Source organism: Triturus cristatus, chromosome 11 (assembly GCF_964204655.1).
Source record: "Triturus cristatus chromosome 11, aTriCri1.1, whole genome shotgun sequence".
Lineage (NCBI taxonomy): Eukaryota > Metazoa > Chordata > Amphibia > Caudata > Salamandridae > Triturus > Triturus cristatus.
In genome coordinates, this window is record NC_140594.1 from 865613210 (window position 1) to 865629935 (window position 16726).

Consider the following 16726-nt stretch of genomic DNA (forward strand, 5'->3'; position numbering starts at 1 on the left):
TTACCATTTTTGACCATCTGGAGAAAGTTCGACAGGTCACGGGTCATCGTTTTTCATCAGAAAATTGATTTTTTGGACTGTAGAAAAATTGATTCAAAATGTCATTTGGATTGAGCCTCATGTTGAATAACTACTTTTTAAAGCCTCAAAGTGACCAAAATTTCTATTTTTACAGACTTTTTCTACTACTCAGAAGCTTCTATTTCGAACTATTTCAGGCATTAAAATGACTCTAAACACACTTATTTTAGTTCCAAGAGTTCTAATTCACATGCAATAGTCATTTACAGTCCAAAAATTAAACTTAAAAAAATTACCATTTTTGACCATCTGGAAAAAGTTCGACAGGTCACGGGTCATCGTTTTTCATCAGAAAATTGATTTTTTGGACTGTAGAAAAATTGATTCAAAATATCATTTGGATTGAGCCTCATGTTGAATAACTACTTTTGAAAGCCTCAATGTGACCAAAATTTCAATTTTTACAGACTTTTTCTCCTACTCAGAAGCTTCTATTTTGACATATTTCAGGCATTAAAATGACTCTAAACACACTTATTTTAGTTCCAAGAGTTCTAATTCACATGCAATAGACATTTACAGTCCAAAAATTAAACTTAAAAAAATTACCATTTTTGACCATCTGGAAAAAGTTCGACAGGTCACGGGTCATCGTTTTTCATCAGAAAATTGATTTTTTGGACTGTAGAAAAATTGATTCAAAATATCATTTGGATTGAGCCTCATGTTGAATAACTACTTTTGAAAGCCTCAATGTGACCAAAATTGCCATTTTTACAGACATTTTCTCCTACTCAGAAGCTTCTATTTCGACCTATTTCAGGCATTAAAATGACTCTAAACACACTTATTTTAGTTCCAAGAGTTCTAATTCACATGCAATAGTCATTTACAGTCCAAAAATTTAACTTTAAAAAATTACCATTTTTGACCATCTGGAAAAAGTTCGACAGGTCACGGGTCATCGTTTTTCATCAGAAAATTGATTTTTTGGACTGTAGAAAAATTGATTCAAAATGTCATTTTGATTGAGCCTCATGTTGAATAACTACTTTTTAAAGCCTCAATGTGACCAAAATTGCCATTTTTACAGACATTTTCTCCTACTCAGAAGCTTTTATTTCGACCTATTTCAGGCATTAAAATGACTCTAAACACACCTATTTTAGTTCCAAAAGTGATAATTCACATGCAATAGTCATTTACAGTCAAAAAACTTAAACTTAAAGAAATTACCATTTTTGACCATCTGGAGAAAGTTCGACAGGTCATGGGTCATCGTTTTTCATCAGAAAATTGATTTTTTTGGACTGTAGAAAAATTGTTTCAAAATGTCATTTGGATTGAGACTCATGTTGAATAAATACTTTTTAAAGCCTCAATGTGACCAAAATTTCAATTTTTACAGACTTTTTCTCCTACTCAGAAGCTTCTATTTCGACCTATTTCAGGCATTAAAATGACTCTAAACACACTTATTTTAGTTCCAAGAGTTCTAATTCACATGCAATAGACATTTACAGTCCAAAAATTAAACTTTAAAAAATTACCATTTTTGACCATCTGGAAAAAGTTCGACAGGTCACGGGTCATCGTTTTTCAGCAGAAAATTGTTTTTTTGGGCAGTAAAAAAATTGATTCAAAATGTCATTTGGATTGAGACTCATGTTGAATAACTACTTTTGAAAGCCTCAATGTGACCAAAATTTCAATTTTTACAGACTTTTTCTCCTACTCAGAAGCTTCTATTTCGACATATTTCAGGCATTAAAATGACTCTAAACACACTTATTTTAGTTCCAAGAGTTCTAATTCACATGCAATAGTCATTTACAGTCCAAAAATTAAACTTTAAAAAATTACCATTTTTGACCATCTGGAAAAAGTTCGACAGGTCACGGGTCATCGTTTTTCAGCAGAAAATTGTTTTTTTGGGCAGTAAAAAAATTGATTCAAAATGTCATTTGGATTGAGACTCATGTTGAATAACTACTTTTGAAAGCCTCAATGTGACCAAAATTTAAATTTTTACAGACTTTTTCTCCTACTCAGAAGCTTCTATTTCGACATATTTCAGGCATTAAAATGACTCTAAACACACTTATTTTAGTTCCAAGAGTTCTAATTCACATGCAATAGTCATTTACAGTCCAAAAATTAAACTTTAAAAAATTACCATTTTTGACCATCTGGAAAAAGTTCGACAGGTCACGGGTCATCGTTTTTCATCAGAAAATGGATTTTTTGGACTGTAGAAAAATTGATTCAAAATGTCATTTTGATTGAGCCTCATGTTGAATAACTACTTTTTAAAGCCTCAATGTGACCAAAATTGCCATTTTTACAGACATTTTCTCCTACTCAGAAGCTTTTATTTCGACCTATTTCAGGCATTAAAATGACTCTAAACACAACTATTTTAGTTCCAAAAGTGATAATTCACATGCAATAGTCATTTACAGTCAAAAAATTAAACTTAAAGAAATTACCATTTTTGACCATCTGGAGAAAGTTCGACAGGTCACGGGTCATCGTTTTTCGTCAGAAAATTGATTTTTTGGGAAGTAAAAAAAGTGATTCAAAATGTCATTTGGATTGAGACTTATGTTGAATAACTACTTTTGAAAGCCTCAATGTGACCAAAAGTTCAATTTTTACAGACTTTTTCTCCTACTCAGAAGCTTCTATTTCGAACTATTTCAGGCATTAAAATGACTCTAAACACACTAATTTTAGTTCCAAGAGTTCTAATTCACATGCAATAGTCATTTACAGTCCAAAAATTAAACTTAAAAAAATTACCATTTTTGACCATCTGGAAAAAGTTCGACAGGTCACGGGTCATCGTTTTGCATCAGAAAATTGATTTTTTGGACTGTAGAAAAATTGATTCAAAATATCATTTGGATTGAGCCTCATGTTGAATAACTACTTTTGAAAGCCTCAATGTGACCAAAATTGCCATTTTTACAGACATTTTCTCCTACTCAGAAGCTTCTATTTCGACCTATTTCAGGCATTAAAATGACTCTAAACACACTTATTTTAGTTCCAAGAGTTCTAATTCACATGCAATAGTCATTTACAGTCCAAAAATTTAACTTTAAAAAATTACCATTTTTGACCATCTGGAAAATTTCGACAGGTCACGGGTCATCGTTTTTCATCAGAAAATTGATTTTTTGGACTGTAGAAAAATTGATTCAAAATGTCATTTGGATTGAGCCTCATGTTGAATAACTACTTTTGAAAGCCTCAATGTGACCAAAATTGCCATTTTTACAGACATTTTCTCCTACTCAGAAGCTTTTATTTCGACCTATTTCAGGCATTAAAATGACTCTAAACACACCTATTTTAGTTCCAAAAGTGATAATTCACATGCAATAGTCATTTACAGTCAAAAAACTTAAACTTAAAGAAATTACCATTTTTGACCATCTGGAGAAAGTTCGACAGGTCATGGGTCATCGTTTTTCATCAGAAAATTGATTTTTTTGGACTGTAGAAAAATTGTTTCAAAATGTCATTTGGATTGAGACTCATGTTGAATAAATACTTTTTAAAGCCTCAATGTGACCAAAATTTCAATTTTTACAGACTTTTTCTCCTACTCAGAAGCTTCTATTTCGACCTATTTCAGGCATTAAAATGACTCTAAACACACTTATTTTAGTTCCAAGAGTTCTAATTCACATGCAATAGACATTTACAGTCCAAAAATTAAACTTTAAAAAATTACCATTTTTGACCATCTGGAAAAAGTTCGACAGGTCACGGGTCATCGTTTTTCATCAGAAAATTGTTTTTTTGGGCAGTAAAAAAATTGATTCAAAATGTCATTTGGATTGAGACTCATGTTGAATAACTACTTTTGAAAGCCTCAATGTGACCAAAATTTCAATTTTTACAGACTTTTTCTCCTACTCAGAAGCTTCTATTTCGACATATTTCAGGCATTAAAATGACTCTAAACACACTTATTTTAGTTCCAAGAGTTCTAATTCACATGCAATAGTCATTTACAGTCCAAAAATTAAACTTTAAAAAATTACCATTTTTGACCATCTGGAAAAAGTTCGACATGTCACGGGTCATCGTTTTTCATCAGAAAATGGATTTTTTGGACTGTAGAAAAATTGATTCAAAATGTCATTTGGATTGAGCCTCATGTTGAATAACTACTTTTGAAAGCCTCAATGTGACCAAAATTTCTATTTTTACAGACTTTTTCTCCTACTCAGAAGCTTCTTTTTCGACATATTTCAGGCATTAAAATGACTCTAAACACACTTATTTTAGTTCCAAGAGTTCTAATTCACATGCAATAGTCATTTACAGTCCAAAAGTTAAATTTAAAAAAATTACCATTTTTGACCATCTGGAGAAAGTTCGACAGGTCACGGGTCATCGTTTTTCATCAGAAAATTGATTTTTTGGACTGTAGAAAAATTGATTCAAAATGTCATTTGGATTGAGCCTCATGTTGAATAACTACTTTTTAAAGCCTCAATGTGACCAAAATTTCTATTTTTACAGACTTTTTCTACTACTCAGAAGCTTCTATTTCGAACTATTTCAGGCATTAAAATGACTCTAAACACACTTATTTTAGTTCCAAGAGTTCTAATTCACATGCAATAGTCATTTACAGTCCAAAAATTAAACTTAAAAAAATTACCATTTTTGACCATCTGGAAAAAGTTCGACAGGTCACGGGTCATCGTTTTTCATCAGAAAATTGATTTTTTGGACTGTAGAAAAATTGATTCAAAATATCATTTGGATTGAGCCTCATGTTGAATAACTACTTTTGAAAGCCTCAATGTGACCAAAATTTCAATTTTTACAGACTTTTTCTCCTACTCAGAAGCTTCTATTTCGACCTATTTCAGGCATTAAAATGACTCTAAACACACTTATTTTAGTTCCAAGAGTTCTAATTCACATGCAATAGACATTTACAGTCCAAAAATTAAACTTAAAAAAAATACCATTTTTGACCATCTGGAAAAAGTTCGACAGGTCACGGGTCATCGTTTTTCATCAGAAAATTGATTTTTTGGACTGTAGAAAAATTGATTCAAAATATCATTTGGATTGAGCCTCATGTTGAATAACTACTTTTGAAAGCCTCAATGTGACCAAAATTGCCATTTTACAAACATTTTCTCCTACTCAGAAGCTTCTATTTCGACCTATTTCAGGCATTAAAATGACTCTAAACACACTTATTTTAGTTCCAAGAGTTCTAATTCACATGCAATAGTCATTTACAGTCCAAAAATTTAACTTTAAAAAATTACCATTTTTGACCATCTGGAAAAAGTTCGACATGTCACGGGTCATCGTTTTTCATCAGAAAATTGATTTTTTGGACTGTAGAAAAATTGATTCAAAATGTCATTTTGATTGAGCCTCATGTTGAATAACTACTTTTGAAAGCCTCAATGTGACCAAAATTTCTATTTTTACAGACTTTTTCTCCTACTCAGAAGCTTCTTTTTCGACATATTTCAGGCATTAAAATGACTCTAAACACACTTATTTTAGTTCCAAGAGTTCTAATTCACATGCAATAGTCATTTACAGTCCAAAAGTTAAATTTAAAAAAATTACCATTTTTGACCATCTGGAGAAAGTTCGACAGGTCACGGGTCATCGTTTTTCATCAGAAAATTGATTTTTTGGACTGTAGAAAAATTGATTCAAAATGTCATTTGGATTGAGCCTCATGTTGAATAACTACTTTTTAAAGCCTCAATGTGACCAAAATTTCTATTTTTACAGACTTTTTCTACTACTCAGAAGCTTCTATTTCGAACTATTTCAGGCATTAAAATGACTCTAAACACACTTATTTTAGTTCCAAGAGTTCTAATTCACATGCAATAGTCATTTACAGTCCAAAAATTAAACTTAAAAAAATTACCATTTTTGACCATCTGGAAAAAGTTCGACAGGTCACGGGTCATCGTTTTTCATCAGAAAATTGATTTTTTGGACTGTAGAAAAATTGATTCAAAATATCATTTGGATTGAGCCTCATGTTGAATAACTACTTTTGAAAGCCTCAATGTGACCAAAATTTCAATTTTTACAGACTTTTTCTCCTACTCAGAAGCTTCTATTTCGACCTATTTCAGGCATTAAAATGACTCTAAACACACTTATTTTAGTTCCAAGAGTTCTAATTCACATGCAATAGACATTTACAGTCCAAAAATTAAACTTAAAAAAAATACCATTTTTGACCATCTGGAAAAAGTTCGACAGGTCACGGGTCATCGTTTTTCATCAGAAAATTGATTTTTTGGACTGTAGAAAAATTGATTCAAAATATCATTTGGATTGAGCCTCATGTTGAATAACTACTTTTGAAAGCCTCAATGTGACCAAAATTGCCATTTTACAAACATTTTCTCCTACTCAGAAGCTTCTATTTCGACCTATTTCAGGCATTAAAATGACTCTAAACACACTTATTTTAGTTCCAAGAGTTCTAATTCACATGCAATAGTCATTTACAGTCCAAAAATTTAACTTTAAAAAATTACCATTTTTGACCATCTGGAAAAAGTTCGACAGGTCACGGGTCATCGTTTTTCATCAGAAAATTGATTTTTTGGACTGTAGAAAAATTGATTCAAAATGTCATTTTGATTGAGCCTCATGTTGAATAACTACTTTTTAAAGCCTCAATGTGACCAAAATTGCCATTTTTACAGACATTTTCTCCTACTCAGAAGCTTTTATTTCGACCTATTTCAGGCATTAAAATGACTCTAAACACAACTATTTTAGTTCCAAAAGTGATAATTCACATGCAATAGTCATTTACAGTCAAAAAATTAAACTTAAAGAAATTACCATTTTTGACCATCTGGAGAAAGTTCGACAGGTCACGGGTCATCGTTTTTCATCAGAAAATTGATTTTTTGGGAAGTAAAAAAAGTGATTCAAAATGTCATTTGGATTGAGACTTATGTTGAATAACTACTTTTGAAAGCCTCAATGTGACCAAAATTTCAATTTTTACAGACTTTTTCTCCTACTCAGAAGCTTCTATTTCGACATATTTCAGGCATTAAAATGACTCTAAACACACTTATTTTAGTTCCAAGAGTTCTAATTCACATGCAATAGTCATTTACAGTCAAAAAATTAAACTTTAAAAAATTACCATTTTTGACCATCTGGAAAAAGTTCGACAGGTCACGGGTCATCGTTTTTCATCAGAAAATGGATTTTTTGGACTGTAGAAAAATTGATTCAAAATGTCATTTGGATTGAGCCTCATGTTGAATAACTACTTTTGAAAGCCTCAATGTGACCAAAATTTCTATTTTTACAGACTTTTTCTCCTACTCAGAAGCTTCTTTTTCGACATATTTCAGGCATTAAAATGACTCTAAACACACTTATTTTAGTTCCAAGAGTTCTAATTCACATGCAATAGTCATTTACAGTCCAAAAGTTAAACTTTAAAAAATGACCATTTTTGACCATCTGGAGAAAGTTCGACAGGTCACGGGTCATCGTTTTTCATCAGAAAATTGATTTTTTGGACTGTAGAAAAATTGATTCAAAATGTCATTTGGATTGAGCCTCATGTTGAATAACTACTTTTTAAAGCCTCAATGTGACCAACATTTCTATTTTTACAGACTTTTTCTACTACTCAGAAGCTTCTATTTCGAACTATTTCAGGCATTAAAATGACTCTAAACACACTTATTTTAGTTCCAAGAGTTCTAATTCACATGCAATAGTCATTTACAGTCCAAAAATTAAACTTAAAAAAATTACCATTTTTGACCATCTGGAAAAAGTTCGACAGGTCACGGGTCATCGTTTTTCATCAGAAAATTGATTTTTTGGACTGTAGAAAAATTGATTCAAAATATCATTTGGATTGAGCCTCATGTTGAATAACTACTTTTGAAAGCCTCAATGTGACCAAAATTGCCATTTTTACAGACATTTTCTCCTACTCAGAAGCTTCTATTTCGACATATTTCAGGCATTAAAATGACTCTAAACACACTCATTTTAGTTCCAAGAGTTCTAATTCACATGCAATAGTCATTTACAGTCCAAAAATTAAACTTTAAAAAATTACCATTTTTGACCATCTGGAAAAAGTTCGACAGGTCACGGGTCATCGTTTTTCATCAGAAAATGGATTTTTTGGACTGTAGAAAAATTGATTCAAAATGTCATTTTGATTGAGCCTCATGTTGAATAACTACTTTTTAAAGCCTCAATGTGACCAAAATTGCCATTTTTACAGACATTTTCTCCTACTCAGAAGCTTTTATTTCGACCTATTTCAGGCATTAAAATGACTCTAAACACAACTATTTTAGTTCCAAAAGTGATAATTCACATGCAATAGTCATTTACAGTCAAAAAATTAAACTTAAAGAAATTACCATTTTTGACCATCTGGAGAAAGTTCGACAGGTCATGGGTCATCGTTTTTCATCAGAAAATTGATTTTTTTGGACTGTAGAAAAATTGTTTCAAAATGTCATTTGGACTGAGACTCATGTTGAATAAATACTTTTTAAAGCCTCAATGTGACCAAAATTTCAATTTTTACAGACTTTTTCTCCTACTCAGAAGCTTCTATTTCGACCTATTTCAGGCATTAAAATGACTCTAAACACACTTATTTTAGTTCCAAGAGTTCTAATTCACATGCAATAGACATTTACAGTCCAAAAATTAAACTTTAAAAAATTACCATTTTTGACCATCTGGAAAAAGTTCGACAGGTCACGGGTCATCGTTTTTCAGCAGAAAATTGTTTTTTTGGGCAGTAAAAAAATTGATTCAAAATGTCATTTGGATTGAGACTCATGTTGAATAACTACTTTTGAAAGCCTCAATGTGACCAAAATTTCAATTTTTACAGACTTTTTCTCCTACTCAGAAGCTTCTATTTCGACATATTTCAGGCATTAAAATGACTCTAAACACACTTATTTTAGTTCCAAGAGTTCTAATTCACATGCAATAGTCATTTACAGTCCAAAAGTTAAACTTTAAAAAATTACCATTTTTGACCATCTGGAAAAAGTTCGACAGGTCACGGGTCATCGTTTTTCATCAGAAAATGGATTTTTTGGACTGTAGAAAAATTGATTCAAAATGTCATTTTGATTGAGCCTCATGTTGAATAACTACTTTTTAAAGCCTCAATGTGACCAAAATTGCCATTTTTACAGACATTTTCTCCTACTCAGAAGCTTTTATTTCGACCTATTTCAGGCATTAAAATGACTCTAAACACAACTATTTTAGTTCCAAAAGTGATAATTCACATGCAATAGTCATTTACAGTCAAAAAATTAAACTTAAAGAAATTACCATTTTTGACCATCTGGAGAAAGTTCGACAGGTCATGGGTCATCGTTTTTCATCAGAAAATTGATTTTTTTGGACTGTAGAAAAATTGTTTCAAAATGTCATTTGGATTGAGACTCATGTTGAATAAATACTTTTTAAAGCCTCAATGTGACCAAAATTTCAATTTTTACAGACTTTTTCTCCTACTCAGAAGCTTCTATTTCGACCTATTTCAGGCATTAAAATGACTCTAAACACACTTATTTTAGTTCCAAGAGTTCTAATTCACATGCAATAGACATTTACAGTCCAAAAATTAAACTTTAAAAAATTACCATTTTTGACCATCTGGAAAAAGTTCGATAGGTCACGGGTCATCGTTTTTCAGCAGAAAATTGTTTTTTTGGGCAGTAAAAAAATTGATTCAAAATGTCATTTGGATTGAGACTCATGTTGAATAACTACTTTTGAAAGCCTCAATGTGACCAAAATTTAAATTTTTACAGACTTTTTCTCCTACTCAGAAGCTTCTATTTCGACATATTTCAGGCATTAAAATGACTCTAAACACACTTATTTTAGTTCCAAGAGTTCTAATTCACATGCAATAGTCATTTACAGTCCAAAAATTAAACTTTAAAAAATTACCATTTTTGACCATCTGGAAAAAGTTCGACAGGTCCACTGGTCATCGTTTTTCATCAGAAAATGGATTTTTTGGACTGTAGAAAAATTGATTCAAAATGTCATTTTGATTGAGCCTCATGTTGAATAACTACTTTTTAAAGCCTCAATGTGACCAAAATTGCCATTTTTACAGACATTTTCTCCTACTCAGAAGCTTTTATTTCGACCTATTTCAGGCATTAAAATGACTCTAAACACAACTATTTTAGTTCCAAAAGTGATAATTCACATGCAATAGTCATTTACAGTCAAAAAATTAAACTTAAAGAAATTACCATTTTTGACCATCTGGAGAAAGTTCGACAGGTCACGGGTCATCGTTTTTCGTCAGAAAATTGATTTTTTGGGAAGTAAAAAAAGTGATTCAAAATGTCATTTGGATTGAGACTTATGTTGAATAACTACTTTTGAAAGCCTCAATGTGACCAAAAGTTCAATTTTTACAGACTTTTTCTCCTACTCAGAAGCTTCTATTTCGACCTATTTCAGGCATTAAAATGACTCTAAACACACTTATTTTAGTTCCAAGAGTTCTAATTCACATGCAATAGTCATTTACAGTCCAAAAGTTAAACTTTAAAAAATTACCATTTTTGACCATCTGGAGAAAGTTCGACAGGTCACGGGTCATCGTTTTTCATCAGAAAATTGATTTTTTGGACTGTAGAAAAATTGATTCAAAATGTCATTTGGATTGAGCCTCATGTTGAATAACTACTTTTTAAAGCCTCAATGTGACCAAAATTTCTATTTTTACAGACTTTTTCTACTACTCAGAAGCTTCTATTTCGAACTATTTCAGGCATTAAAATGACTCTAAACACACTAATTTTAGTTCCAAGAGTTCTAATTCACATGCAATAGTCATTTACAGTCCAAAAATTAAACTTAAAAAAATTACCATTTTTGACCATCTGGAAAAAGTTCGACAGGTCACGGGTCATCGTTTTGCATCAGAAAATTGATTTTTTGGACTGTAGAAAAATTGATTCAAAATATCATTTGGATTGAGCCTCATGTTGAATAACTACTTTTGAAAGCCTCAATGTGACCAAAATTGCCATTTTTACAGACATTTTCTCCTACTCAGAAGCTTCTATTTCGACCTATTTCAGGCATTAAAATGACTCTAAACACACTTATTTTAGTTCCAAGAGTTCTAATTCACATGCAATAGTCATTTACAGTCCAAAAATTTAACTTAAAAAAATTACCATTTTTGACCATCTGGAAAATTTCGACAGGTCACGGGTCATCGTTTTTCATCAGAAAATTGATTTTTTGGACTGTAGAAAAATTGATTCAAAATGTCATTTGGATTGAGCCTCATGTTGAATAACTACTTTTGAAAGCCTCAATGTGACCAAAATTGCCATTTTTACAGACATTTTCTCCTACTCAGAAGCTTTTATTTCGACCTATTTCAGGCATTAAAATGACTCTAAACACACCTATTTTAGTTCCAAAAGTGATAATTCACATGCAATAGTCATTTACAGTCAAAAAACTTAAACTTAAAGAAATTACCATTTTTGACCATCTGGAGAAAGTTCGACAGGTCATGGGTCATCGTTTTTCATCAGAAAATTGATTTTTTTGGACTGTAGAAAAATTGTTTCAAAATGTCATTTGGATTGAGACTCATGTTGAATAAATACTTTTTAAAGCCTCAATGTGACCAAAATTTCAATTTTTACAGACTTTTTCTCCTACTCAGAAGCTTCTATTTCGACCTATTTCAGGCATTAAAATGACTCTAAACACACTTATTTTAGTTCCAAGAGTTCTAATTCACATGCAATAGACATTTACAGTCCAAAAATTAAACTTTAAAAAATTACCATTTTTGACCATCTGGAAAAAGTTCGACAGGTCACGGGTCATCGTTTTTCATCAGAAAATTGTTTTTTTGGGCAGTAAAAAAATTGATTCAAAATGTCATTTGGATTGAGACTCATGTTGAATAACTACTTTTGAAAGCCTCAATGTGACCAAAATTTCAATTTTTACAGACTTTTTCTCCTACTCAGAAGCTTCTATTTCGACATATTTCAGGCATTAAAATGACTCTAAACACACTTATTTTAGTTCCAAGAGTTCTAATTCACATGCAATAGTCATTTACAGTCCAAAAATTAAACTTTAAAAAATTACCATTTTTGACCATCTGGAAAAAGTTCGACAGGTCACGGGTCATCGTTTTTCATCAGAAAATGGATTTTTTGGACTGTAGAAAAATTGATTCAAAATGTCATTTGGATTGAGCCTCATGTTGAATAACTACTTTTGAAAGCCTCAATGTGACCAAAATTTCTATTTTTACAGACTTTTTCTCCTACTCAGAAGCTTCTTTTTCGACATATTTCAGGCATTAAAATGACTCTAAACACACTTATTTTAGTTCCAAGAGTTCTAATTCACATGCAATAGTCATTTACAGTCCAAAAGTTAAACTTTAAAAAATTACCATTTTTGACCATCTGGAGAAAGTTCGACAGGTCACGGGTCATCGTTTTTCATCAGAAAATTGATTTTTTGGACTGTAGAAAAATTGATTCAAAATGTCATTTGGATTGAGCCTCATGTTGAATAACTACTTTTTAAAGCCTCAATGTGACCAAAATTTCTATTTTTACAGACTTTTTCTACTACTCAGAAGCTTCTATTTCGAACTATTTCAGGCATTAAAATGACTCTAAACACACTTATTTTAGTTCCAAGAGTTCTAATTCACATGCAATAGTCATTTACAGTCCAAAAATTAAACTTAAAAAAATTACCATTTTTGACCATCTGGAAAAAGTTCGACAGGTCACGGGTCATCGTTTTTCATCAGAAAATTGATTTTTTGGACTGTAGAAAAATTGATTCAAAATATCATTTGGATTGAGCCTCATGTTGAATAACTACTTTTGAAAGCCTCAATGTGACCAAAATTGCCATTTTTACAGACATTTTCTCCTACTCAGAAGCTTCTATTTCGACCTATTTCAGGCATTAAAATGACTCTAAACACACTTATTTTAGTTCCAAGAGTTCTAATTCACATGCAATAGTCATTTACAGTCCAAAAATTTAACTTTAAAAAATTACCATTTTTGACCATCTGGAAAAAGTTCGACAGGTCACGGGTCATCGTTTTTCATCAGAAAATTGATTTTTTGGACTGTAGAAAAATTGATTCAAAATGTCATTTTGATTGAGCCTCATGTTGAATAACTACTTTTTAAAGCCTCAATGTGACCAAAATTGCCATTTTTACAGACATTTTCTCCTACTCAGAAGCTTTTATTTCGACCTATTTCAGGCATTAAAATGACTCTAAACACACCTATTTTAGTTCCAAAAGTGATAATTCACATGCAATAGTCATTTACAGTCAAAAAATTAAACTTAAAGAAATTACCATTTTTGACCATCTGGAGAAAGTTCGACAGGTCACGGGTCATCGTTTTTCATCAGAAAATTGATTTTTTGGACTGTAGAAAATTGATTCAAAATGTCATTTTGATTGAGGCTCATGTTAAATAACTACTTTTTAAAGCCTCAATGTGACCAAAATTGCCATTTTTACAGACATTTTCTCCTACTCAGAAGCTTCTATTTCGACCTATTTCAGGCATTAAAATGACTCTAAACACACCTATTTTAGTTCCAAAAGTGATAATTCACATGCAATAGTCATTTACAGTCCAAAAACTTAAACTTAAAGAAATTACCATTTTTGACCATCTGGAAAAAGTTCGACAGGTCACGGGTCATCGTTTTAGATCAGAAAATTGATTTTTTGGACTGTAGAAAAATTGATTCAAAATGTCATTTTGATTGAGCCTCATGTTGAATAACTACTTTTTAAAGCCTCAATGTGACCAAAATTGCCATTTTTACAGACATTTTCTCCTACTCAGAAGCTTTTATTTCGACCTATTTCAGGCATTAAAATGACTCTAAACACAACTATTTTAGTTCCAAAAGTGATAATTCACATGCAATAGTCATTTACAGTCAAAAAATTAAACTTAAAGAAATTACCATTTTTGACCATCTGGAGAAAGTTCGACAGGTCACGGGTCATCGTTTTTCGTCAGAAAATTGATTGTTTGGGAAGTAAAAAAAGTGATTCAAAATGTCATTTGGATTGAGACTTATGTTGAATAACTACTTTTGAAAGCCTCAATGTGACCAAAAGTTCAATTTTTACAGACTTTTTCTCCTACTCAGAAGCTTCTATTTCGAACTATTTCAGGCATTAAAATGACTCTAAACACACTAATTTTAGTTCCAAGAGTTCTAATTCACATGCAATAGTCATTTACAGTCCAAAAATTAAACTTAAAAAAATTACCATTTTTGACCATCTGGAAAAAGTTCGACAGGTCACGGGTCATCGTTTTGCATCAGAAAATTGATTTTTTGGACTGTAGAAAAATTGATTCAAAATATCATTTGGATTGAGCCTCATGTTGAATAACTACTTTTGAAAGCCTCAATGTGACCAAAATTGCCATTTTTACAGACATTTTCTCCTACTCAGAAGCTTCTATTTCGACCTATTTCAGGCATTAAAATGACTCTAAACACACTTATTTTAGTTCCAAGAGTTCTAATTCACATGCAATAGTCATTTACAGTCCAAAAATTTAACTTTAAAAAATTACCATTTTTGACCATCTGGAAAATTTCGACAGGTCACGGGTCATCGTTTTTCATCAGAAAATTGATTTTTTGGACTGTAGAAAAATTGATTCAAAATGTCATTTGGATTGAGCCTCATGTTGAATAACTACTTTTGAAAGCCTCAATGTGACCAAAATTGCCATTTTTACAGACATTTTCTCCTACTCAGAAGCTTTTATTTCGACCTATTTCAGGCATTAAAATGACTCTAAACACACCTATTTTAGTTCCAAAAGTGATAATTCACATGCAATAGTCATTTACAGTCAAAAAACTTAAACTTAAAGAAATTACCATTTTTGACCATCTGGAGAAAGTTCGACAGGTCATGGGTCATCGTTTTTCATCAGAAAATTGATTTTTTTGGACTGTAGAAAAATTGTTTCAAAATGTCATTTGGATTGAGACTCATGTTGAATAAATACTTTTTAAAGCCTCAATGTGACCAAAATTTCAATTTTTACAGACTTTTTCTCCTACTCAGAAGCTTCTATTTCGACCTATTTCAGGCATTAAAATGACTCTAAACACACTTATTTTAGTTCCAAGAGTTCTAATTCACATGCAATAGACATTTACAGTCCAAAAATTAAACTTTAAAAAATTACCATTTTTGACCATCTGGAAAAAGTTCGACAGGTCACGGGTCATCGTTTTTCATCAGAAAATTGTTTTTTTGGGCAGTAAAAAAATTGATTCAAAATGTCATTTGGATTGAGACTCATGTTGAATAACTACTTTTGAAAGCCTCAATGTGACCAAAATTTCAATTTTTACAGACTTTTTCTCCTACTCAGAAGCTTCTATTTCGACATATTTCAGGCATTAAAATGACTCTAAACACACTTATTTTAGTTCCAAGAGTTCCAATTCACATGCAATAGTCATTTACAGTCCAAAAATTAAACTTTAAAAAATTACCATTTTTGACCATCTGGAAAAAGTTCGACATGTCACGGGTCATCGTTTTTCATCAGAAAATGGATTTTTTGGACTGTAGAAAAATTGATTCAAAATGTCATTTGGATTGAGCCTCATGTTGAATAACTACTTTTGAAAGCCTCAATGTGACCAAAATTTCTATTTTTACAGACTTTTTCTCCTACTCAGAAGCTTCTTTTTCGACATATTTCAGGCATTAAAATGACTCTAAACACACTTATTTTAGTTCCAAGAGTTCTAATTCACATGCAATAGTCATTTACAGTCCAAAAGTTAAGCTTTAAAAAATTACCATTTTTGACCATCTGGAGAAAGTTCGACAGGTCACGGGTCATCGTTTTTCATCAGAAAATTGATTTTTTGGACTGTAGAAAAATTGATTCAAAATGTCATTTGGATTGAGCCTCATGTTGAATAACTACTTTTTAAAGCCTCAATGTGACCAAAATTTTTATTTTTACAGACTTTTTCTACTACTCAGAAGCTTCTATTTCGAACTATTTCAGGCATTAAAATGACTCTAAACACACTTATTTTAGTTCCAAGAGTTCTAATTCACATGCAATAGTCATTTACAGTCCAAAAATTAAACTTAAAAAAATTACCATTTTTGACCATCTGGAAAAAGTTCGACAGGTCACGGGTCATCGTTTTTCATCAGAAAATTGATTTTTTGGACTGTAGAAAAATTGATTCAAAATATCATTTGGATTGAGCCTCATGTTGAATAACTACTTTTGAAAGCCTCAATGTGACCAAAATTTCAATTTTTACAGACTTTTTCTCCTACTCAGAAGCTTCTATTTCGACCTATTTCAGGCATTAAAATGACTCTAAACACACTTATTTTAGTTCCAAGAGTTCTAATTCACATGCAATAGACATTTACAGTCCAAAAATTAAACTTAAAAAAAATACCATTTTTGACCATCTGGAAAAAGTTCGACAGGTCACGGGTCATCGTTTTTCATCAGAAAATTGATTTTTTGGACTGTAGAAAAATTGATTCAAAATATCATTTGGATTGAGCCTCATGTTGAATAAC